The sequence below is a fragment of the Hippichthys cyanospilos genome, chromosome 11, assembly GCF_059441005.1.
Source record: "Hippichthys cyanospilos isolate Australia breed blue-spotted pipefish chromosome 11, RoL_Hcya_1.0, whole genome shotgun sequence".
Lineage (NCBI taxonomy): Eukaryota > Metazoa > Chordata > Actinopteri > Syngnathiformes > Syngnathidae > Hippichthys > Hippichthys cyanospilos.
In genome coordinates, this window is record NC_142379.1 from 7,580,295 (window position 1) to 7,606,022 (window position 25,728).

Sequence of the window (25,728 nt, forward strand, 5' to 3'; positions counted from 1 at the left end):
TTAGAAAGTCTGTCTGCACATTATTAGCCCGTCTCTGAATTAGGGGTGTCCATTTCATTTTAGCTCATGGGACACATGGAAGAAATGAAATGCAAATTCTGTGGTACGGTTTTATTTTGAAGTTACCCTTAATCGCAGCGCATTTTTTATTGCCATTACATCAGCATACCAGCACAAAAAAAAAAAAAATCACTCACTGATTAAAAACGCTAAGAAACAACAATTAAATTACACTGTTATTGTGCAATATTGCATAATTTCCATTTTTGCATAATTTACAGCCAAATTTAGTCAGACGTTTCAAATTTGAAAGAAAAAAAAGGATACAGTATATCTATGCATGTAATGTTAATAACTGCAACTATCCAAACAATGTAGGCTTACCATCAGTATAAAAGCTGACATACAATATATTGATGAAATTGGTGACATTTGATATTTTACAAACTGTAATTACAATAAATCATCCATCAAATAATTTAGGTCTACAATACTTAATCACATAACATTCTAGTTGGTATGTCATGGAATCAAAATAAAGAATAGATTAGCAGTTGTTGTCCACATGCTGCTTTTGTGGAAAAAGGCACTTTATTTATAATTCAAAATCTGATGAATGTAAAAAAAGAGACACTTGAATGTCACAATTTGTCATTCTGTCTTGCAAAACAGAATCGAGTAGACCCAGGAGATTATTTGCGCACAGATTGAAGGAGACGTCATGATCAATTCTGAATCAAACTCTCGACCAAGGAATCCAAATCAAATCGAACTGTAAGACAATGAAATATTCCCACTGTTGCGGCTACCAGATCCTATGAATACATAAAACAAAAAATATAAAAGAAAGCATTATGGCTCCTACACCCACCCCTAATTTACGGTCCATTGCATCAGTTAGTTGGATACACATACTGTATATTTTGGAAATAGCTAGTTCATAATTGTTAATGTTTCATTCACAGATGATTGCACCAACATCCAGTTAATCTTCCATAAAACAGCCTGAAATACTTTCCACTCACAAACAAGGTCACGTCCATAGAGGAACACTAATTATTTTTTGTGTTGTGAACATCCTAAACAATAAATGTGAGCCTGATGCTTTTTTTTCTTCTTAGAAACCTTGCAGCACAATATTCCCAAGTTTTAAATCAGTCCAGTTAATTCGTTCATGTGATTTTATTAAGCAAGTTTTATTCAAGAGATGCATGCAATTTTTGATGCATACAGTTTTTTTTTTTTTTTTTGTGTGTGTGTCTCTTTGAAGTAATTTCCTCATTGAGAAAACAATTTTATTGAACCCCTCATTTGTCTTGCTTCATTTGAGTACACGAACAACAGTTCTTGGATGTCTGTATCTGCAGGAGCAGGTGGATTGACTTGATTGGCTGTAAGCAGGTTGTCACGCCCTGCCCTCATCAGATGGTAACGGGCTGCCTTGATTGATGTTGGTGCGCATGGAGGTTAAAGTTGGTGAACGTAGCGTTGTGTTTATCTGACCCACTTAATTTAAACCCAGACAGGCAAACTGTGACCATGGGGCATCCAATCTGGAGTTAATGACAGGACATTGTTGAGCTCTGGGACTCTCGTCAGGATCGGTCAGCGCCAGACAATGGTTGGGGTCACAGGTCCTTGGAGACCCTGGGTGAGAGGGCTAATGAGTCGGTATTGAACTAGGAGGAGATAGCAAGTATGGGTTTTGACCAGTGCCTCGCTTGTTTCTAGCACTGCCAAAGAAATACCCGCCATCTTGTTCTACTAAACATCTGAGCATCTTCCCAAGCCTAGAAAACAATTTCTCTATTTGATACTTTTTAATTAAATGTAATTATTTAGCAACCATGGAGGCTTAGTTGTCCATATAAAGAACCTTGTGGAGCAGTGAATAGAACCCAGCATAACATTTGGTTGTTTAGAGACCACCCATTTGAACGAAGACATTTTCACTTAACATATACGAGAAGTTTCTGTGTAGCTAGAATGAGACGACCTTGACAGATAAGCGAGTACAATACAGACATATATTATTGTGTTTCTTTGCCTCCGCTCGTTGCCTGCTTACATCTTTTTTTCAAATTTGCACTCATGAAATTAAATCAGCAATGAAGGGAATGAGTGGATTGTTACTCTTTCTTGATTAACAATTTCACTCCTCCGTTTTATTCACAGCTCTGTTTTCGTTCCCCCAATTCCTCTTCACTCTATCAGCTGCGACGAGCCGTACACAAGTGTTTCAAGCTTGTCCAGTCGTGGCATTGACCTTTCTTCGTGGTGACCTATTGCTTCACATAACCTCTGACCTCCATGGGTCAAGTCTGAAGCCGTCTGGACGTCCTCCACCTAGACTTTATCGTCACCCTTCAGACAATGAGGATTGATTAGAATCCCTCAGGATGTCAACAAGATTACATTGTTTTTTCAGTATAAGGAACACATGGCTATGGTTGATGTATACTGCTAGCAGACACATATTTTGCGCAAGAGAGACTGAATATTGTTTGTGGAATTATGAATTAAGCAACAACATTCATCTATTTATATCTACAGTACAGAGGGGTGGGCATTTTGCCACTTACTGCCAAACGAAAATAACATCACAGTTTTTCAAGGTTCAGGTAACAACCAATCACGGTTCAGCTTGGGAAACAGGTAAATTGTGGTTGGTCGTTACCTAAGCTCTGAGCAACTGTGACATCGTTTTTTGGCGTTTGCAAGTGGCGATATGGTAACCTCATGAGGCAGATAAAAACAGGTGGATTTTTGCTGAATCATTTATAATTTCACGAACATGATTTTAATCAGATTGACGAATTGAGATCAGTGAGGCCATGTATAACATATTGTTAAAAACATTTTTGGGTTGATTTCCCCTCTACAGTCAGTAGCACTGCTAGCTTTCTTTTCTTGGAAGTCTTGGGGTCTTTTTGTTCTGTCTCTCATCAAAAATTCTCCAAAGGCACATGTTTTTCTTTCTCATATTTCTGTGGGCTTACTTTTTCCTCTACCAAATTACGAGACCACGAGAAGTGGTTTGACATTTGCGCAGAGGCACAAGCAGATGGAGCTGGATTTCTAAGTATATATATTTTTAAGACTGACCAATGAAATAGATTTAGTTTAGTTTTTCTGTGTAGGGCAATACCAAGATGGATGTAGACTGGTACTGATCAATGGCCTGCTGATCATGCTGAGGAGGCTCCAAGAGGTACATGCATGAACCCATGCAGGCAAACAGACATTACACTTGCCACCATATGGTGATCATTATGTCAAGTCGCCCAAAATGAAGCGGTACGCGTTTATTTTCCAAGTGTCTCTCGTGTGATTGCTTTGACATTGGGTAGAAATTTGACATCTAACAGTACTAAACAAAAGAAATGCATGCATCAAATTTTAATGAATCGGATTTAGTAGTGATGTATTGATAATAGTAATATGTTTTTTTTTTGTCTTTTGCCTTCGTTTTCTATGCAAAGTGGTGTTTTATGATTGTAATTGTTTTTCTTTTAAGATTTCAAGGCCTGGCCAGAGTATTCTTGACTATCTGGTGATAAAGGACAGAAACGAGGCAGAGAGGCATGATCATGCATTGGACGAAGGCAAGAAGAAGAAAGGAAGTGAGTGTTCATTACACAGCGTGTCTCTCAGTTGTGAGCATGCCCAGTTGGGCTCTCCTCGCAGCCAGAAATCCAGCCTCTACATTTGAAGGGAGGCTGCATATATTTTTGTTGCCCCTCACTCTCTCTCCTTTCCCTCACTCACCCTTCCCTCCCTCCCTCGCGTGCTCCCTGTTATTTTATTTTTAACCAGTAGTATGAGGAGATTTGCGTGCTATGGCTGTGCAAGAGGATGTGAAACTTACCCAGTGGCAATTGCAAAAAAAAAAAAAAAAAAGTAAGGAAAGGCTGAGGAGAGACTTAACCTCCAGAACGTTTTTACTTCTCCCTCCTCTTGCCACCTTAGACCAACTTCAAGAGGCTGTCAGGAGGGACGTGGAGTTTGAAATCTGAGAAGTGGAGCAAGATGAAGGTCTTACCGGTGCTGTCTTTGCTCTGCTGTACAGGTCAGTACCCGGGAAATAATAAACTCATATTTGTTACCTCCTTGTAATTCTATCAACTCGTGTTCTAAAAGTAGTACAAATGCCTGCTGAATTATTGACAAGATATAAAATAATAGGCACCACTTAATCTCAGCCCAGCCCGGAGCATGCTAAAATCATTGTCTGCACGCATACATGTGTTCAAGGAGGACAAACGCACTCAATTTGAACCACGTGGATGTGATGAGGCAAAAAAAACCAAAAAAAACCCCTCAGATGTGGAGTTTGCTGATCACGTGGGAAGTTACAGCGCAGGTTAAAATGCTGGACAACATTTTGCCTTTTCAACTCATAATGTTGACTGCATCATTGTTGTTTGGTCGTGATTCCTAATTGATATATCACCTCTGTATCCCAGCAAAAATTCCTTGTAGGACAATAGGACAGTTCGCTAACCGAATGTTAAATGTGTATTATTGATAATGCTGTTTAAGTTAATGACAGCTCAGTCCTAATCCCGACATCTCCCAAATCCATTAATATTATTTCATTGAGTCATTGTGGATCTACTATATGAATGTCTGTCATAGTATATCATAAGTTACCTGGGGATTCCTTGGGCACAATAGTTATTTTCAATATTGAGGGCTTGATGTTGACCTTTTTACCAGCTCACAAAAAATATTTGTCCACTGTCAGACACTCTTCAAAGTTTTTTTTTTTTTTTTTTTATTCCTCAATAGCTTTCCCAGCATTCCTTGCCACTGACAACTAGGTAAAAGCAGTGGCCTCCTGGGGACTCATTGTTGGCAGGTTTATTATTCCTTGGATTTGGAAGTGGGCCACACCACCGAAAGGGAAACAAACAGTTAAGACAGGATTGTATAACAGCACTTTGTTGCAGACTTTTGCCAAGGCCAAACAGCTATGATAGATGAGCCAGCTTCGGCCATCTGCGGTTAGCAATTTTGTACAAAAAGCCCTTTTTTTTTTCTTGGTATTATTGTAATTATGTACTTCAGGCAGCAGAGTACATTTGGTGGATGAAATCTGTTGTCACAACCTTGTACTTTTGTCCGAGTGTTATTAACGTATACAATAGTTCAATGTAAATTCAGCAGTGATACAAAATGGGTCACAATAGAGTTGATTATATTTAAACAAAAAAACAAAAGGAAATTTTTACAGTGCATTTTACTCTAAAAATGCAACATTTGATCCCAGGCAAAACAAAGTAAAATTTACATTTGAACTAACTGAATATTTTGCTCATATCCAAATGTAAATTTGACTCTTTTCGGACTGGGACCAAATAGTCTTTTTAGGGTAAAATGCACTCTAGAAAACTTTGAATGTTTTCCCCCAAAAGTTGTTTTTCAGTTTATGAGCAAGTAGCAGCAAGTAGCATTGAGAATATCAGTTTTTAACATGCGCAGCTTATTGCTGGTAGTTTTGATTGTATCATCAGTGTTGGGCAAGTTACTTCAAAACTGTAATGCATTATTTATTCCTGTCATTTCAAAGTAATTAATTATATTACAATATTACGGTATTGAAAATGTAATGCATTAACTACAACTGCATTACTTCTATATTACTCTCACCACCATAACTAGAAATATGGATTTGCCATTCTTAAAGGAGCTCATTACACTTATTACACATCCAGTGACAGGTTGGCTTCAGCCTAAAACCAGTACAAATCATTTCATCTGTGTTGTATTGTCATAGATTTCAATATTAATAGTGGAGTCTATGGTATTATAACTTTCACTTTCAGACTTAAAATGCATTGTAATGCATCGTGTTACTCTCAATTGCAACAACTAGGATATTACTATTTTTGTGTGTGTAATTTATTACACTAGCGTGTTACAGCAAAATCTAATGCATTACAGTACACTATGTATCGTCATTCACTATCACACTTAGCACGGCTGACCCTGCTTTCTCTGCTTCCCTTTCTTGTTCTTATTAGCTATACTGATATAAATAGACCTGCCCCCTGTGTTTTCCCCATTAAAAATAACATTTTAGAGTTATGCACTCCAAGTGGTACTTCACTGACAAATGAGATACACCTCATCCATTTTGTTAAGGTTATTTAGTTAAGGTTTGTTAAGGTTAAAACAAATTGTTTTGATCTAATGTAAGAACTCCACAAGCCAAAGTCCATTTTCCATCATGTTTTACCACAGATGAAGTCCTCTTATTATATTTGAGCAGTATTTATTCTTATGAGAGTTGTGGGGAGTGTGCACATTTACGTTCATGTGAACGTGCTTGCATACACACTTTAGACTATCCCCGTGAAAAAATACAACGCATGAAATAATTCGAAAAGTAACAAACAGTAACCCTCACCCTAACCATTGTATTGTATGCAATAGACTGAAGTAAAATCAGACTTTTGCTCATTAGGTTCAAGGTTGATGCCCCTTACATATTCCCATAAGGCAGCTTTATAATTTACAGTCGTGTTGAGTGCAAATCTTTACATTTTTAGTATAATAGTGGCTTGTTATTTAAGTGTCGTGAATGTTATTTTCTTTGCACAAATAGTTAAACCACATGTAATAAAATCAATTACATAAAATTAAATGCAATATGCCATTATCACTACTGAATTGTAAGCATACCCATATACTATACATAGTATATTAACACATTTACTGTATTTATGGGAGTAGTGCAGTACGCTATAGAGGCGCTTGGCCCCCTTTGGCTTTCATGTAACTCAAATCCAACTAATTCAGATAATAAAGCTTTGGCAGTTGTGAATGTCATGCTTTGGAATTGGTGAATGAATGTCAGTTATTCAATGTGAAAGCAATATTTTGAAATACCGTATGAACCGCATGGAGGTCGAACAGTTCTGCCAAGTGTGTTCAACCTTGAGGAGACCATTGTAGTTTGAGTTCTACAGTAATTCTATCGTATTATCGAGATGTGGGAGAAATTGATTTGGTCTGAAAAGCTTCATATGGTTCCATGTGCTACAGCACATCTTCAAGGTCTAGTTTTGAGAGGATTGATATTGTCCCTACTAAGAATCCAGTATTTAAATTGAACTGTTCAGTCTTGCACAATATGCAATGTGCTCAATATGCGTAGTGGTGGCAGCTGTGCTCGGGTGTAAAAAAGAAGAAGAAAAAAAAGAAACATCTGGATTTTTTGTTTTACTTCATGTGAATTTGGTAGATGTTGGACTTGCTACCAGCAGGAACCCTTTCAATGTTTTGGAGCATGCATCCTAAAGAAATTTGGGCGAATTCTATCGGTGCTCGGGCAGGCAGATTTTGTGCTCATGGGGTGCGTTGTTGATGCCATCAAATTTCATTCAAATATATGACACAGGCACATTTTTAATTTCAAAAACATAAAAAAAAAAAGCTTCTCTTATCTTTCCATTTTCAACACCGCTTATCCTGTTCAGGGTCGGTGTTAATCAAAATGTATTTCGGATAGCCTTTATTTGTTTGGAGACCTTGTATATTGTCTGAATGCTTGGAATTTTAGCACATAGTAGTACTTCTTCTCTGATATCTGTCTCTGATACAACAAAAGCATGTTCTGTTTTTGCCGCGACTTTGGAAAGCAATGATTAACATTTCTTCAGATTCCTTCTGATGGCCCTACTTGATCTTTGTTATACAAAATAGTTTGCCAAACCAGAGGTATGTAGTATACCCTAAAAGTATGCCAAAAAATTGAATACCATAAATAATCAAGATTTAGAATCGATACAAAATGTCTCAGAATCAATTTTATACAAAAAAAAAATCGGTTTCCTGTTGCGTTCTGTGTAACTATGCCAGAGCCTTATTGCCAAAAATATTCACGCGCAAATAAAGTCATTTATGCTATGTACAAAGGTAAAAAGGTGGCATACGTCAAGAAGAATTATGGGGGTGAAATTGCTATGATTTTTTTTTAACTTCGTCACAACATATGATTCATCAAGTCACTTTGGTTATCAATACCTCATCAAATAACAAGCCTTCTATCTTTCATTCTAGTGGTTGGTAATGTCAATGATCAAAATGAAATAGCAGTTGTGGTCCATGTGATGTTTTTGTGGAAAAAGGCACTTTCATTCCAAATGAAAAGTTCATATATGTAAAAAAAGCAAAACCGATAACACTTTGATGTCTCTGTTTGTCATTCTATTTTGCAAAGCAGACTAGATTACACCATGATGATTCTTTGCACACCTGTAGACTGAAGAAGAAAAAATAATTTTCCATCTAAACCTTACTAAACGGAAAATCGTTTTGAATTGAAAGTCAAAAACCACATCGGGAGACATTCAAAGATTCCTCTCCTTGTAAATAGTTGTGTCAGTGAATATATTCCGCTGCTGTGTAGGAAGATTCTCTTGTTCAAGTGAGAATGTGATTTTCTCTCACTATGCGTGTGATTGGCTAGCGATCCAGCCGCTCCAAGTCAGCTGAGATCTGCTCCAGGTGGGCGCTATTGAAAACGGATGGGTTTTTAAATTTCAGTTTCATAACTCATCACTTTGTCTGGTGTCTTTGCTGGGATATCTTTTTCTTCAAAACAAAACAAAAAACAAAAAAAAAAAGAAAGAAAAACAGATCCACTATAAGCATTTTGTTTTGTGTGGGATTACATTCATGTTATGTCTTGACAATGAAAGGAAGTTATTTTTGGAGCCATGAGGGGGTTTTTGTCAGATTGTTCATGCTGCTTTTGGAGCTGAATATATTAGAATCTGTAGAAGTTAATTTATTTAAACAGCAGGTTTACTCCTCTCTTTCTGGTAGAAAGATGTTTCCCATGCATTCTTCGCTGGATCCCACCAGTGAAGGCCAATCCAAGGCTCCATGATCCATCACGCAGCAGGCAGCCATGTTTTCTGAAAGGGCCTTGAACTTGTTACCTCCCTCGGCCTGCCAGCCTGAATGTCAGCCCCCTCTTTTATCCTTACATCGCTTTTCTGTGGGCTTTCCTTCCCAACATCATGGTTGCATTGAAATAATTGGGCTGCATTCAGTGTGACCAGGTTCCCACTGCAGCTTCTGAATGGAGATATCAAGTCTAGTGCCATGATTTCCCTCTGCCCTGCCTCCTTCTGTGGTCATGACAGGTCATCATCATCATCATGACTCTATCTCCTCATTACAATGAGACTACAACCATGGTACATTATCACACACACACAGTGGGCCTACAGGCCTGGAGCTCTGTCTATAGACTTTTATATCCCACTCTGTTGTCTTGGACCCCCAGTTCCAGCCTGTTCAACATGGCACACATTCAAAATGGCGACCTCAAGGGGCTTTTATACCTCCGGCGGAAGACAATCACGTTTTTTTTTTCTCTCTTTTCTCTGCAGAGTTCAATCAGCAGAGAATATAAAGGAAAGCTTAAGGTATGCCGGATGATGGAAAGGCTGGCTTTTTTTTCTTCTGGAGAAGCCAAACAAAGCTTCAAGTGACTCTTGTTTTTCAATAGTTTGAGATGAGAGCAACATTATCACGGACTTTGAGAGTCAAGGTTTTGGATACAGAAATGTAAAGTGAGCTCCAAAGAGGGTGTCTCTTCAAATGTACAAAGATATAATAAATGTTTAAAAATCATTATGACTGATTTACATTGTGGCGGCTTGGAGGCGCATTGAATAGCACATCTGCCTCACAGACAAAGGGTTCAAATCCAGATTCAAATCCACCTGGCTTTGGCCTTCCTATGTGGACTTTGCATGTTCTCCCCGAGCCCGCGTGGGTTCTCTCCACACTCCAGCTTCCTCTCACACTCCAAAAACATGCATGGCAGCTCTATTAGACACACCAAATTGTCCCAAGTGTGATTGGGTACGCGAATGGTAGTTTGTCTTTGTGTGGCCTGCAATTGGCTGGCAACTAGTTCTAGCCAGCTGGGATAGGCACCAGCAAGCCTGCGACCCTTGTGAAGATAAGCGGCTCTAGAAAATGGATGGATGGATGATTTACATTGTTACTTAGTGCAATCTCTCTCACATCTATCCGTCTGCTTTATTTTCCTCACTACTCGGGATTATCGACTCACACAAGATAGTGTGGGTGTTTTGGAAATGGCAGTTGACAGTGTGGGAGGGCAACAGGGTGAACTTGGGGAAGCACTGATCTGAAGCTGGGTGATGGAGCCGGTGAACAAGGCCGAGTCTTGAAAGTGTATGTATCAGCTCTCATGAGTGTGTTTGGTTGACTGGTTGTGCAGACATCTGCAGTGATATGTAGTTCTCTGGGGTCGGAGAAAGTGCGAGGTCAGGTGAACAAGTGGGCTGTATGTTCTGTCCCTCTTGCCTTTTTGCGTGTTGAGCTTTCAATGATCTCTTTTGGTGGTTGTGCTCTGAGCTTTTTGTTTTCCTTAAAGTTAAAAAAATGTTGAAGAATGTTAACAGAGAACATTAGTAACAGTATTCTGCTTCATAGTAAAAATAGTTTTTTGTTGTTTTTTTTTTTTTTTGCACATCTGTTTTACTCCATACCGTACAAATCGACTGAGGGCCAAGTCGATAACACCTTTAATTGTACTTAATTTACTGTTTGCTCCATATTGCACTAATGACATACCAGCACAGAGGCTCAAAATATTCACCAAGGAAATTATATTTATCCATTCAGAGTGAATTAGTAGGCATTCATCAAAAAAGCTAATTTTCATGGTGGGCAATTTATTCCATGCCTATTTCTCCTTCAAACACGCACAAATACCTCTAGTGCACCCAACCACATTCTGCGTGGTGTTTCTTGATGCATTTCACCATCTGTGCATGCTTTGTGAACCAGACGCTATCTGTTAGCTCCATTTATACTGGTTTGTGCCAGGCACGCAAAAGCCACGCAGTCTGTTTGCGAATTTTATAACTTTGTTATTTATTTGGAATCTGAAACAAGAAAGATTGTTTGGGACAAGTAAAAACCGCCTGTCAACATATATGCACCTTTTTGTGAACCCTGTTGGAAATCGATCAATCTATCTATCTATCTATCTATCTATCTATCTATCTATCTATCTATCTATCTATCTATCTATCTATCTATCTATCTATCTATCTATCTATCTATCTATCTATCTATCTATTTGTCTGTCTGTCTGTCTGTCTGTGTAAACGTTTTTTATATATATGATATTAAAATATATTACAGTTGCTATATACAGAGTATAACAATAAAACCGTTATGCTTGAAAGTCTACTCTCATTAACGTTCACTTTAATTGTGTACTTTATCTTACTTTAACTTCGGTTTCATTTTATCGAGGCCAGTCATGGTCAATCATTTTTGATGGTGATTAAACGTTGTTTTTTAAATGAACCCGCACTGATTATGTGAATGATAAAATGCACCAACAAAATACAAAAAATTGCATTTGAGTTTTTTAATTGTTTTTGCCAAAACAATATATAGCTGTCTAGTGTTGCTAGACTTCAACTGCTCTGGGTTCATTGTTTTTGTCATATTTTCATAAGAATATTTGTACCTCCATACCTTGTCCATATCTAGCCCTAGTTCTGTCTTACCTTAGCTCTCGGCACTCCACTTGCTGCCCTCAGTCGGTATGATTTTGCTCTGATCTAACTACAGTGATAAACAGAGGAAATAATGGTGGGATTTAATGCTACTAATAATTATTATTATAATTTACCCAAATTTTGTTTTTCATTGTGACTCAGTGATAAAGGCTGGTTATATTAGGTCGGGATCAAATACTTGCGTAAGGCAAACCAATGATCTTTTCTCGTTAACAATGTAAAACAAATAGTTGAATATATTATTTTATATTATTTGAATATACAAATAGCCTATAATATATGTCTTAGTTGACCCTCTTAGTGTCATATATCGTGACTCAGCGAGGCAGATTGTAATCCCAGGTGGGTTTGAAAAAGGTAATGAGTGTTTCGAAAATTAGCCATTTTTGGCCCGATTCTTCCATTCCTGTGTGTCGCCCTTTGCTTCCAGTTCCATTTTCAGGCCCATTCATATGGTAATAGAGGTCAGGAGATGAGGGGGTTCTCACGTTCAATGTGAAGCTTGGCTCTTTGTTTGGCCGCGGCTCAAGCTGCTGCCACGGAGGCCAGAGGTGAAATGGAATTCTGATGAAATCCCATGTGAGTCTGGTCTTGGTCTGGACTGTGCACGAGGATTGGCCTGGCCTGGATGGAGGCTAGACAGTGAGCCAGGTTGATTAAAATTTAATATTTGATTAAAAGATGGCCCCATCTAGCCAGTAAATTTGAACAACTTTTTAGTTTAATGTACAGTCAACTCTAGTTATTTGCAGATGTTTGCAGAACCAAGCGTGATAATTAAACCCTAAAAATCATTAAAAAAAAAAAAAAAAAAACGCTGGGGGGAGCAATCTAACAAAAAATGAGACTTGCAGAAAACAAAATGAAGAGGCACCTGTTTTAAAGCTGAGTGCATGAGAGCATGAGTGCCACTCTACCAAAATAGAGTGTTCAGGTGTTTTACGTAATACATTTGCGTTTTGTGAGAGAAGTGCACAACGGAGCACTCTGCGTTAATGTCAAGAAGCATACAAGAGTTCACGAACCCCGTATTCTGTTTGTAAACTGCAGGTGTGGGCATTTGACATTTTTTTGCTGTTCCATCAACCGTGAGTCGTTGCCACCTTCTGTCATCATCGCTCTGCTATTTTTTTCAAGTAGAAAATTTTAATCGTCAGTCCGTCGCTCCATCACTCCCTTCATCACCCCCTACCCCCGAAAAAATCGACCTTCTGTCATCCAACAAAAAATAAAAATAATTAAACCTAAAAAAAATATTTATTAAACAGTACTCTCTACAACTTGGCCTTAAACAAAATGCTAAAGCTCAACTTTACAGGTTTCACTTCAATCATCCAAATGATGTAGGTATGATTCAAATATTAAGCTATCAGTAAGCACACATCACAATGCCTAGTGTGTGCAGACTGCAATAAGCAATCATGTGTGCCAGGAGTATAAACAACAAACAGCCTGTGTGCTCAATGTGCATCGTCGGCACTGCAAATAAAAAGCATTATTGTTCTTCAAATATTTTTAACCTGTGTTAGAGGATGCTAACAACTAAATAAAAAGTCGTGTAACTGTATGGCTTTGCTCTTTACTGAAAGAAATGGTGCTACATGTCAAGTTAATGTTGACATAGGCAGAGGGCACTGCAATTTTGGATTCAATTACAGAGCAGTCACAGTTACAGAGAAAAGTAAACCAGTCCAGTTTGTAAAATATGGTTCTTTGAAAAGCTTTCATTTTGGGGAAGGATAGTCATGGGCTAGTAGAACATAAAGGATTCTCTTAAGTACTTATACTACATTCGAGTGAATATCATGCATTAATTTTGCTCTTTGTTTTGACTTTGACTTTGATTTCTCAGTTTTACTACAGTGTCTGGTTTTATGATTTTCACTTTTTAAACTATGACACGTAACTAAATTCCTGCTGAAACAAAGTAAATAGCGCATATGAAGGTGCCTCTGATTAAAGTCAGTTTCCTATGGAGGGAAGAAATGCTTTAACTTTTCACAGGACATGCATGTGCATGACAAGGGGCTGATGGAGAGGCATATTTATTTACTCTACTTTTTTCTAGGTGGGGGCCGGGGTTTCATCACTCCCTCATTACTGGCTTTAGGCCACGGACCACAGAGACTGTTTACTTTGAAATGTGGCATACAAGATGTCCAAATGAACAAAAATATGTCTAATTTTTGTCATTTATGCACATGTTTCCACTTATCTTTTAAGTTAACACAGCCATTGTGAGACTGGAATTTACAATTTCCACCATTTACAGACATTTCATTTTATGATATCGTGTAAATACAAGGTTACGACACATGGATTTTGTACCTGAAATATTTAACTATGCCTTACCGTATGTAAACTTATAAACTTAAGTTTTTATGTTTATATTGCTGGTGATTCAACAAGTAACTGGATAGTCTGTAAAAAAACAGTAACTTTTGGGGATAAATACCATTTGTCTTAAAGACACAGTAAACACCTCTATTTTGTCTAACTTTCTGCATAAATCTGTTAATCAGATGTCTGTAATGTCAGCTCCCATCCAGTAAGACAAGCTGAGGTGAGAGGCTGTGTTTCCAATTAAAGAAGAGACTGGAAACATTTAGCTATGCCTTGTCTTTTTTTTCCATACTATGGAAGTAACCGAATGCCTTGTGACACAGATGACTGGCAGATTTCATTGAATCTCGGTAAGAGAGCAGCACAGAGAGCAAGAGATGTGCAGTCAGAGAAAATGTGGCTCACGTTGTAAATTAAACCTAAGCAGGCGAGAGAGTAAACCATGCTTAAGACTACATTATTTCAAGGTGAAAAATGATGGTTTCTTCCCACTAATCCACCCCTGTGTGAAAAGTCATTACTTTGGCGGTCAGTAGTGGCGGTCCTGCTAACCACATATATGCGCACCGCCCTCAGGGGGGCTGTGTGGCGCTGCCCCACTTCGTCTCGGTGAAAGGAATAAGGGACAGTCAGGCAAAGCTGCAGATTAGATCCCAAAGGCACAAGCTCCACATGGACTGCAGGCAATTATAGATTCGATAAAAACTGCAGAGCTTACTGCCGAGTTCTAAATTAGTCCTCCTCCGCCAATCATGTTTGATTTTTTACATCAACCGTGTCATAATAAGAAAAGAATATTCACCTACACCATCACAATACACAAGTTGAACATAGTGATAACAGTAACAACACAAATGTAACAGAAAACTAATTTTGTTATATAGGTTGCACTGGACAATAAGCCACAGGTTGTAACATCAGATAATTATGCAGAAAGATGGTACATGGAAGTTTTTTAATTTTTTCATTTAAAACTTTTTTTTTCTAACGGCCTAGTTAAAGCAACATTATGCCTTCGACACAGACTGACCATGTCTGCATGTTTAGAAACGAACAATCGAACACCAACATATTTTCACTTGGATTGTTAGGATACTGCACCAACACAACAGTAACACTCCTGATGTGCCCCCTGATGCAGAGTAAAATAGCGGAAAAAAACACAGATAAGCCACTCTACATATATATTTTTCTTTCTTTCTTTCTTTCTTTCTTTCTTTCTTTCTTTCTTTCTTTCTTTCTTTCTTTCTTTCTTTCTTTCTTTCTTTCTTTCTTTCTTTCTTTCTTTCTTTGTGTTTACTCTGAGTAATCTGATTTCCTCTCATTTTCCAAAATCAAGAAATGATCATGAATTGACTATGAATTAGTTTGAATCTTTTTCAGCCATTTGTCATTTGTAGACGTGTTAAAATGTGTCATAATAATATTTCATTTTCCAGTCTATTTAAATAAGAACAAGTAATATCTACAATCAACATGGAATGCCTATTGGGTTGTATGGTTCATAGTTAGACCATTTTCATTTTTTTCTTGCACTAACATTTTCAGAAAAATAACCCCCCCCAAAAAACATGCTTCATTGTAACAACAGCAACAATAACAAAGACTATAAATACAACTATACAACCTTGCAGAAGCAGCATGTTATTTTGTATTACAAGTTCATAGTTCATTGTGCTCGTTCACACTTGTTACTGCATTCACTATCACGATAGCTTTACTGCTTTCAGTGAAATATAGTACATTCACCCGAGATACTGTCTTTGTTTCACACACACTTCCTCTTGGCTTCCTTCCCTAGTGAACCGTTAAAAACCTGGGCCATGCTGATCTATATGTGTCCCAGTAGGATGTGTACGGTATTGTGGTCATTCTGCTAAAAGAATGAATTATGCCTCTGCATTGTGCATATATGTACAGTATGTGACACCCTAAAGAAATAATATGTCATTATTTGGCCTTGGTATGAGAATGGAAAACATTTTCATCACAATTGGTATTGTGAGAATAGAACGTCTATGTATTTGGCAAACAGAAATAAAGGACTTTAAAGGCCTATATTATAATGGGATAGTAATTTTATGTAAACCATAGAGAATTGCAGTGCTGTTTTTCGTTTGGATTCAGGTAGATAAATAATGGAGTTCTACTTATTGCTTTCAAATATCAGCCAATTGTTTCTTCTGTTCTTTATTTATGTGGCTCTGATTTGAACTTCTCGATAGGAACGTAATTGCCTTATTTTCATTTGTGACTAAATCTGATAACTGTTAAGCTTTTTAATTTCATGCAAATCTATTGACATTATTTATTCATTATGTGTTAGTCTTAAGTAAATAGCCAGTGGAGAAGAGAAATTTAAAAATTTTGTCAGTTTGTCGTTCTTCGTGGGCACGTCAGTCATCATCAATCCAAACTTTAATTGTCAGTCGGTTATCGTTATTTATTTGTGCGTCTGTCATTATTTCCTCTAGGGGGTTTTACCAGTCAGTCAATTGTCAGTACCTGAAATATTAAAAACAAAACAAACAAACAAAATCATAGTTCAACTCCCTGTGTCATCATTTAATCGTGCCAACAGCCATCGAGCGTGCTCTTGTTGAGAACATTATAAAATATTTGTGCTTTAGAAATTTCTTCCTGTACCATTTAATTTGATTGGAATTCAAGCAAATATGTTGAAATACTTCTGAATACAAATTAATTAACTAGCAAATGGCTTAACATCTGAATAACACAAAAAAACTAAATGTAAAAAGTATTTAGCCTTTTATTTCATGTCACTGAGTTGGAGTCTAATCAAGGATAGGATTAAAAATATTGGACAACATTCAAGGAAAATGAAAGAAAGAATTGTGAACAGTTAGGATGGTAGAAATGAATGATTTGCTCTATATTTCGAGGCAGCCCTCTTCAACATTTCTTGACCGATTCAAATCATGTCCACTGAATGTCATATCACGCTTTACGTGATACTCAAATGATGGATGTCAGTTCTCATTTATTACTGCCTGGCCTACAACTATAGAAGACGGTTTAATTAACCTGTTTTAGAATTTAATCTGCCGCATACACGACAAGTAAAACAATGTATTGCTGAGGTTGAATTCACTAAAACTTGCATTTCCTGGCCAAGAGAACATTAGAGAAAGAATGCAGATTTGGGTGCAGACCCCATTGGTTGCTCGCAAGAGTAACTGCCTGCAGTTACAATGCATCCCAGAATGGTCTTACCAGTAAGCAATTTCTTTATGCAAAACATATTTAAAAAGCAAAATAACACAAAAAACCCTCAACACTTCATTTTAAACATTACTTTTACTCTTATTGCTTTTATCTATCGGTCGGTGAGATTGTGTACAGTACGAGTTTTGGTTTTTGAAAGCAGCACTTAAAAAAAGGGAGCGACTCCAAATATTATATATTACATGTTATAGGTGTGCATGACAAGCGGTGAATTGATCAAACCTCGTTTATTCAATCATCTGAACATGTTTCTCCACCGCTTGGTGACTATTGACTAGTGACTATTGTCACATTGACCGCAGGCTGATTGCAGTTTACGACGACTACATCGGCGGAGGAAAATTGCAATCTGACATTTTAATTTACTATTTTTTTTTAGCATATCCGTCATTCAGTGCTCCATTCATTTGACGTTTTTTCCCTTTTATTGGTGATGAATCAAGTCAGCTGTGTACACACCCACAACGGCGTAAATCTCAAAACTACAAAATCGGTGTGTGTCTGTGAAAGTATCAAAACAAAATTTTGCTCGCCACCGCCCAGTTTTACACTGCGCCTCAGATTTTTCTCTTCTTTTCTTTCAGTTGTTTTCCTTCCACGTTTTCATCCTTTTCTCTTTCTGTCGTTTTACGTGTCTTTTCTCCTCTTGTGTGTTTTTTTTTTTTTTCAAAAGAATGCTGCCTGTCATGGAGGAAGAGCAAGGGCTTGCCTGCTGAAAAGCAGATGCGAGGTTGAGAGGTGAGTGAGTGTGATGCAGGCTTTGAAAAGAAATTGACAACACAGTATGTTTGAGTGCTTACGCCGCTGGTACCTTGCTCTTCCGTCCCCATTTTCCTTGTGCCTCTTTTCACATTCTCCCTCAATTTTAGATATGGTAAGTGAAAAGAAGTCTTAAATGCCACGGTTGATATTTGAATTATTGTTGTTCAGCATTCTATTGAGTGAGTAAGTCGCCGTAGTTACATATTGTTACATAGCCCATTTGCAATGACATGTTTAGATTTGTTTGCTTCTCGACATTTGCCAGAATTTAATAGAATAGAAGGGAACAGAAAAGGACAGAATTTAATAGAATAGAAGGGAACAGAAAAGGACAGGGAAAAAAAAAATCTGTCAACTAGTGGGAGCATACAAAAATATTGCCACAGCCGACCTCTATTTATGTAGTGCACCAGTATGCAGTAGTATGAGTGGTACACACTGAATAGATCCATACTATAAAATGGATGTTCTGGATTTGATTTTAGTCAAAGAACAACATTGGAAAGTATCACCTTAATTAACGTTTCTTTCACAACATACAATATAATGGTCCAAAATCAAATATTGCTAACCTGATGCCACGTTTAATCATTCTTCATTTTTCCCTGCATCTAAAATGGTCTATGCAATGGTAAAAATCAATAGAAAACCTTGTCTGCACAATGTACAATTTGCACAGTGTTGTTGCTTGGCAGACATACAAAAGTAATAGTTCTTCTTTAGATGTTTTGTTTATTCTCTGACTGTATGAATTATGATTTTTTAGGCTGTTTTTTTTAATTAAATCTGATAAATTATTGGCAAATGACTTACATGCTGATATTCTCATCACCCAAAACCGTTTTTTTGTTTTTGTTTGCAGGATAAATTCAAATAGAACCCACAATCCTAATAATGAAATATTGTTTTATGGTGTATTAAACTCACAGTTCAGCAGACAAAAGTACCATTTAAGGGGTGACCGTGTGGGCTGATAACACACTGTAGTTTCTTGGTTGTACCAGCAGATGGGGAAAGTAATTGTCTTCACTGTACAGTACTGAGGTTTGGCTCAAACAGTGTAAGGTGATGGCCATTTCAGTTCATGCGCATGTGTGTAATTTTGACACACTCGCTTCATGTTGCAACATTTATGAGAAGTGACATTGCACTTATCAATTCCAGTTTAGTTCCTTGCCATCATGAATAACCACTACTCTGCCCCCAATAATCTATTTTCTGATGAGTACACATGTACGTGCAATTTGCTACTTTGATCATTTCATTTCCTTACACTAATGCAATAATAATAATGCGTATAGATAGAGTTAAACAATTATTCAGTATGGATTTAATAAAAACTATTTTTGAAAATGAGCTATTCATAATTGGCTCGGTGGAGCTGTGGTAAGCAAGTCCGCCTCACAGTTAAGGGAGTTGAGTTAAATTCCAGCTGGCTCCGGCCCTCCTGTGTGGAGTTTGCATGTTCTCCCCGAGCCCACGTTGATTCCATATGGGCACGCTTCCTTCCTCTCACACTCCAAAATCATGCATGGAAAGTGTATTGGACATTATCAAGTGTCCTTAGGTGTGATTAGGTGCGTGAATGGTTGTTTGTCTCTGTGTGCCCTGCACTTGCTTGGCAACCAGTTCAGGGTGTCCCCCACCTACTGCCTGAAGACTGCTGAGATAGGCACCAGCAACCCTTGTGAGGACAGCCGGCTCTAGAAAATGGAAGGATGGATCGGTAGTCATAATTGCATACCTTACATTTTGAAAAACGGACAAGCCTACTCGCAAATATTTGACATCCTTTTATACCTTGCATTACTGAATGTCATGCGCCTTTTGACTTCGACGAAAGCTAAAACCACACACTTTCTGCGTGCGTGTGCTTGTGTGTGTGTGTGTGTGTGTGTGTGTGTGTGTGTGTGTGCAAACGCTCAGAATTTCCGACAGAAACATAACTGCGCCTCTACATCCGTGTCACATTACCTTATATGTAAGCGGGAAATGATTTCCTTCCCTGTCGGTCGTCCCCCTCGCACCCCCCACTCCACCCTCCCCTGGCCCCACCGCCCTCCCTTCTGCTACACAGTGTAAACACAGTGTTCCAGAGGAATGTTGGACTCCCTGACCTCCATTGCAGTTCACTCGGTTCAGCCTGGCCGTGCTGTGCTCCGGCATCAGCAGTAAGCAAGCGAGCGAGCGGCAGCCCCCCCCCCCCCCCCCCCCCCGCGTCCCACCCCGTGTTTCCCCCTCCAGAGCCCCTTCGTCCACTCCCTCTCGTCTTCCTCCTTGCACCACCTTGCCATTCTGCCTCGGCTCTTCTCCCTCTTTTATGACCTTAACCCTAAACAACCTCTGTCCAGTGCCCCCCACCTCCTCTCTGTTTGTTTTTGAACTCCATCAGTGTTGTAGTGATCCACGTCTCAGCTGACTGACTTGAGCATAATGCGGGCAATGCGTGGAGCCCGAATATGCAAACGGCTGCATATCATATATCATACACAGTCACTCACTCTGAAACCAGTGTGTGCTATATCCTGTGCAGGCCATCCCTTCTTCCCCTCAAACTAGACCCAAACTAGAATCTTACCAGTGAGTTGACCCCACTACTCCACCCGCAGTGTTCTGCAGTTCTTAGAAACAGGATACAGCCAGAGGTTGTAACTGAGGGCTACGAGTGCATCCGGCTGATCTGTGGTTCGATTACAAAGGTGTCAAAATGGCCACAGCAGACTTGTTCTACTTACAGTCTGCCTTGTTGCCATGCTCAAATTGTGCTTCAGTTCACTGGGTTTGCCGTCTGACTGAGATTATAAATAAATGAAGTGCAGTCATTGCAGGTCATGTTTAGCATCAGCCCGGTGTATAAAAAGATGGCGTGTTTGTATGTATGTAATACATACTGGTGTTGCAAAGGCTACACGAGGACCGCCACATCGCAGATAGCAAATCAGCAGATTAGTTTTGTAACCAGGCAGCAGGTCGGTCTGTCTGACAAGCTGAACAGGAGGTTCTATCATCCTGTTGATTGAGAATTAACTCGTTCATGTGAAATGACCTTTTGGAGACCATAAACCAACATATGTGTTTCCAGAATGACTGTTACCACTTGACTATAACCACTTGTTCTTTCCTTTTGTGCAACACAGTTCCATTTTTTGTTCACTTTGAACATCAATTGATCCTTGCAATTGGTAGTACATGTGATCACCCAGCATTAACATGGTTTTTGCCAATGTCGCGGGCCGCACTCTGAGGTCATAATACTTGTAGCTAGTGATCATCACCTTCTGTGATAAAACTTAAATTTCCTCCTGAATGGATGCATTTATACTCTGGACGTGGATATTCTCTGGACGTGGATATTGGCGTCTAACTGTATTCATTGAAACGAACTCAAGATGAAGAAAAAGGTGCTCTGCTGCCCTCTGCTGGCAAAAGTGCAAATCTTGATAACGCTTGATGAAAACGCATGCCAACCATCCATCAATTTTTCTGGGGCCGCTTATCCTGACAAAGGTCGCAGGCTTGCTGGTGCCTATCCCAACTGTCTTCGTGCAGTAGGCGGTGGACACCCTGGAATGGTGATGAATAAATTCATTAGGTATATTTAAATCTGTGTTAGCAATTCAGCTATTACTGATATGGGGAGAGTCCAATGTTCAACTTTAAAACATTTATCGTTTATGAATCTGGTTCTTTTTGCAACAGTGTAAAAGGGCACTGAATCAATGGATTACACATCCATCCGCCTTTCCGTCTGTCCGTCCATCCATCCATCCATCCAGATTTTTCAAAGTATAGGCACCTCTGACATTTGCAGAGATAACAGCTTGGTACATCTTGGCATTTTCTCATTCTTCTTTATGACTTTCATCCCACTTTTCCATTATCAAGTGTTGGTAGCTTGAATTTTTTTGACCTTTTAAACAGTTTGAGTACATTTGAATCTGAAGCTCTTTCCAAACTTTTGCTTCGAGCTGTACTTTTGCCATACGACCTCTTAGAGAGTTGGACTAAACTATTCCTCCCTTCAGCAAAAGGCAACAATAAAGGCAGGCAGCTGAAAATGTCCAGATCAAATACTTATTCTTGCTAATTTCATGATTTGTATTTTGTTGGTGGAACATTACTGAGTATTACTAGGAAAGACAACTCAAGCAGGGAGAATGCGTGCTGTAGAGGGAAGAGGAATGAGGTAGATGGAGAGAGAGAGAGCGAGAGAGAGAAAGAGCGAGAGAGAAAGAGAGAGAGAGGGGAAGCAGATGGCTCGAAATATAGCCTGCTAAATTATTCAGCTAGGCTGGAGTCTGGAGATAGATGGATGGATATGAGCTGGCAGTGAATGCTGCGAGGAAAGTGGCTCTAAACGCTGTGATTGCCTTTTGAGATGAAGAAATGTAATTGCATCAGGTCTGGGAAGCAATTTCTGTAGAGGAATTAAACATGTATAAAACATGTATAAAAATGAACTGAAAATGAACTGAAACCTGGATGTGTGTGCAAACCACACACATGCTCACGTGCACACACATTTTACATATTCGCAATTAGCAGAGGACGTTACTTCAAAACGTTTGCATTAACACATGTGTGCTTTGTTTTCACCATGGTTAATATGTACCCTCAGTAAATATTTACTCTGGATTCCTAATTTTCTCTCATTTGCTTTGCACATTGCGACTCATGTGTATTGTATATGAAAATGGAGGGCTATTCATAGTTTCACACACACATGCACACACTCTCCAGAGTGGAGGGCTCCGGGGAAATAGAGCAGTGAGGAAGCTACGTGCCTTCGCCAAGCAAGGTCTGTCTGGTGCCATGGAAACCAGTGCAGATTACCCCATCCTCTCTCAGCGAGCGAGAAAAAGTGAGCTGGACACACACTTACACACATTCGCATATTCAAGCATAGATTCTCATTAATGTATTTGGACTGTATGTGCACATTTATAAGTTTCACCTTTTTTAACGGCATCAGTTAAATGTGCCAGCGTGTTTATATTTTCACACCCCACACATAACATTTCTATGCTTGTGAATCTAACAGTCTATCTAATTTACTGAATCTAAAATATCTGAGTCGACAGGTACGAATAGCAGCTATAGTGAGAATGAAAAGTGCGGGGGGTTGGTAACGAAACGGATGTGAGAATGCTGCAAGGTTGGGATGTGTAAAGATGCACAGTCGAGTTAAATGAAAATAGGGGGTATTTCATGGGGGTTAGAGACTTTTCAACACTTTTTCAAATACTGCAGCTCCATCACACCAGCAGTGCTTTGGATTATTGCCATGCAATAGAAATCCAATTTTTTTGAACAACTAATATTTAAATAACAGTATTTTGTATACTTTATAATTGATATACAGTAACCCCCCCATCAAAGAAATCCAGAGGAACACAGTGAAGTGTAGACGGTCAACCTAAGTCTCGTTTTTGCATCGAGCATACGGAGGCCAGCCTATCAAAATAGGGACCGTCCTGAAATCAAGCTCGACTGCTAACTTCGGCACCGGTTTCAGCGTTAGCGGTTAGCAGAGTTGGAAGCCACTTGCTAGCCGCATAGCACCTTTCAAAAATGAAAATACGGGTTGTCCACCATTTAGGATGTACTATGACCAAAAATATTCACCACAGAAGCAGGTGTTGAGTTCATGGACCAAAAGATAGCTGTCTGGCGGGCGGAGGGTTGCAAATGACACATTCATTCCATTTTAAAAGCTTTTCACAGTCAAATAATGATACCCTGAAACTATTTGCTGCTGCTGGGGGTTTTCGGACCCCATTAACCGCAAAAAAAACGAGGGGTTACTGGGATCCAAAAAGGCCTCAATATCACAGGAGCAGTAATGACTAGCTGAGCTTGGGTAATAACTGGATTTAAAAGAATACTCCAAGTGAAAACAGTGGACGTGAAATAAAGATAAACTAAACAGAGATAAAATGCTCCCTTCTGCAGGAGTCGCCAAATGTCAGTAAAGAGCATAGCCTCTCGAAGTGACTGAGGCACTGTTATCATCCACAGTCACATCACAGACACCAGCTCAAACTTGGGATGAACCCGTCTCTATCTCTCTCTCTCTCCCTCTTTCTCCTCTTCTCTCCGTGTCCTCATAAACCTTTACAAGCTTAGAGTCAATTTACTCTGACTGCTTCTAGTCATATTAATTTCAATTTTTCATTCTTTTGTCTGATTTCTGCAGTCATTAAGGATGACAATACGCTTGTAATCAGGCTTATTAATGCTTGGATTGTAAACACGCCTTTTGAAAGCGTTCTCCTCAAGAGCTACAGATCATTCAGTGCTGTGACAGTGATATCTTGATTGGCTGTCTATACGACTGCTCAGAAAATACATGAGGCATCACTTATAATATACGCTGCGGCAATGTGATATTGAATCTTATTACAGAGCTTGACCTGTTGAAAACAGACAAAAGATGCTTTTATCCTGCCATAGGACAGCACACCCATGCAGGAGGAACAGTGCAGCATGCTGCAGTGCGACGAGAACGTTCAGGGTCCACTTAAGGACAGCGTATGTTAATGCATAAAGGAAAATAACACTTCATTGCTCACTGTCGCAAACAATTCAACAAGCTTTAGTCTAATTAAAGTACCATTAATAAAATCTTGTCCATTTTACCTGCAAATCTCTCAGTAATCAGCATATTCAGGCACATTAATATTCAAATATTTCGGCTTCCAAAATGAATAATACATTCATTGTTCTTCAAGTTCATCTCCTTTTTGGACCTTGGATTGTGTGCTCGGGGTCGGCAGTGTCGAAAAAGAAAATGACCATGCGGTCTGTTAAAACAAAGCTAGAAGCATTTGCCCACTCAAATTTAGCTGAAGAAGTGTGTGTCCACTGTGAATTGCTCACCAACTGCCACAACTCAATAGAATGTCGTTCATTACCCGAATACAAGGAAAGACAAAAGATCGACATCAAACGTAAAACATTTTATAGTTCTCTGGCTATGATTGTGAACAACATTACCACACTTGGATTTGTCATTCCTGCAAAAGTGTAATTAGTACTGCCGAGAGATTTAAAAAATATGTAATTAATTGTTCTAGTGAATCCCTTTTTGATCACACATAAACATCTGATGAAAAAAAAAACAACTAAAGCTGGGTTTTTGTTGTTTTATTAGGATACATTGTACAGTGTTACTATTGAAGTTGAAAAAATGTATATAAAACAAAAAAAATGCCTTCTGTCATCCATTTTCTTCAACAAACTTCAACAGATATCGTGGTAACCATTTACTGAGCAAAAAGGCAGCCTTTGCAGTATTGTCAGTTTTTGCATCTCTGTAGTTTTTTTTCCCTTGCCCTTCTCAAGGTGATGCCATGTCTATTTTCCAAGCTCTGAGACTGCCTCTGCAGTGACTGCTGAATTTGGGGTGTGGCCTGCAGATATTTTCATTTCATATGATTTGCAAGTCTGTGTGCGCGTGTTCATGTGTGTTTGCTGTCCCGCGTGTTTGAAGGTCATGCCATCCCCATGCTCTGCTTCATGGAGAGCTGCCAATGCTGACGGCTGCTGTGCTGTCTGTCTGCCCCCCCTCCAAACGCCAACACCCCATCACTATTGGGCATTGATTAAGTGGAACAGCTCTACCTCACCTGCTGAAGCCAGCCAATACTAATACACCAGACACACCATTCAGCCAATACCAAATCAGGAAGGTTTGGAGAGGCTGGAGACAAACCGCCAGCCAGAAAAGTGTTTTTTTTTTGTTTTTTTTTGGTCCCTCAATGGAGACGAAAGTAAGATGGAGGCGGCA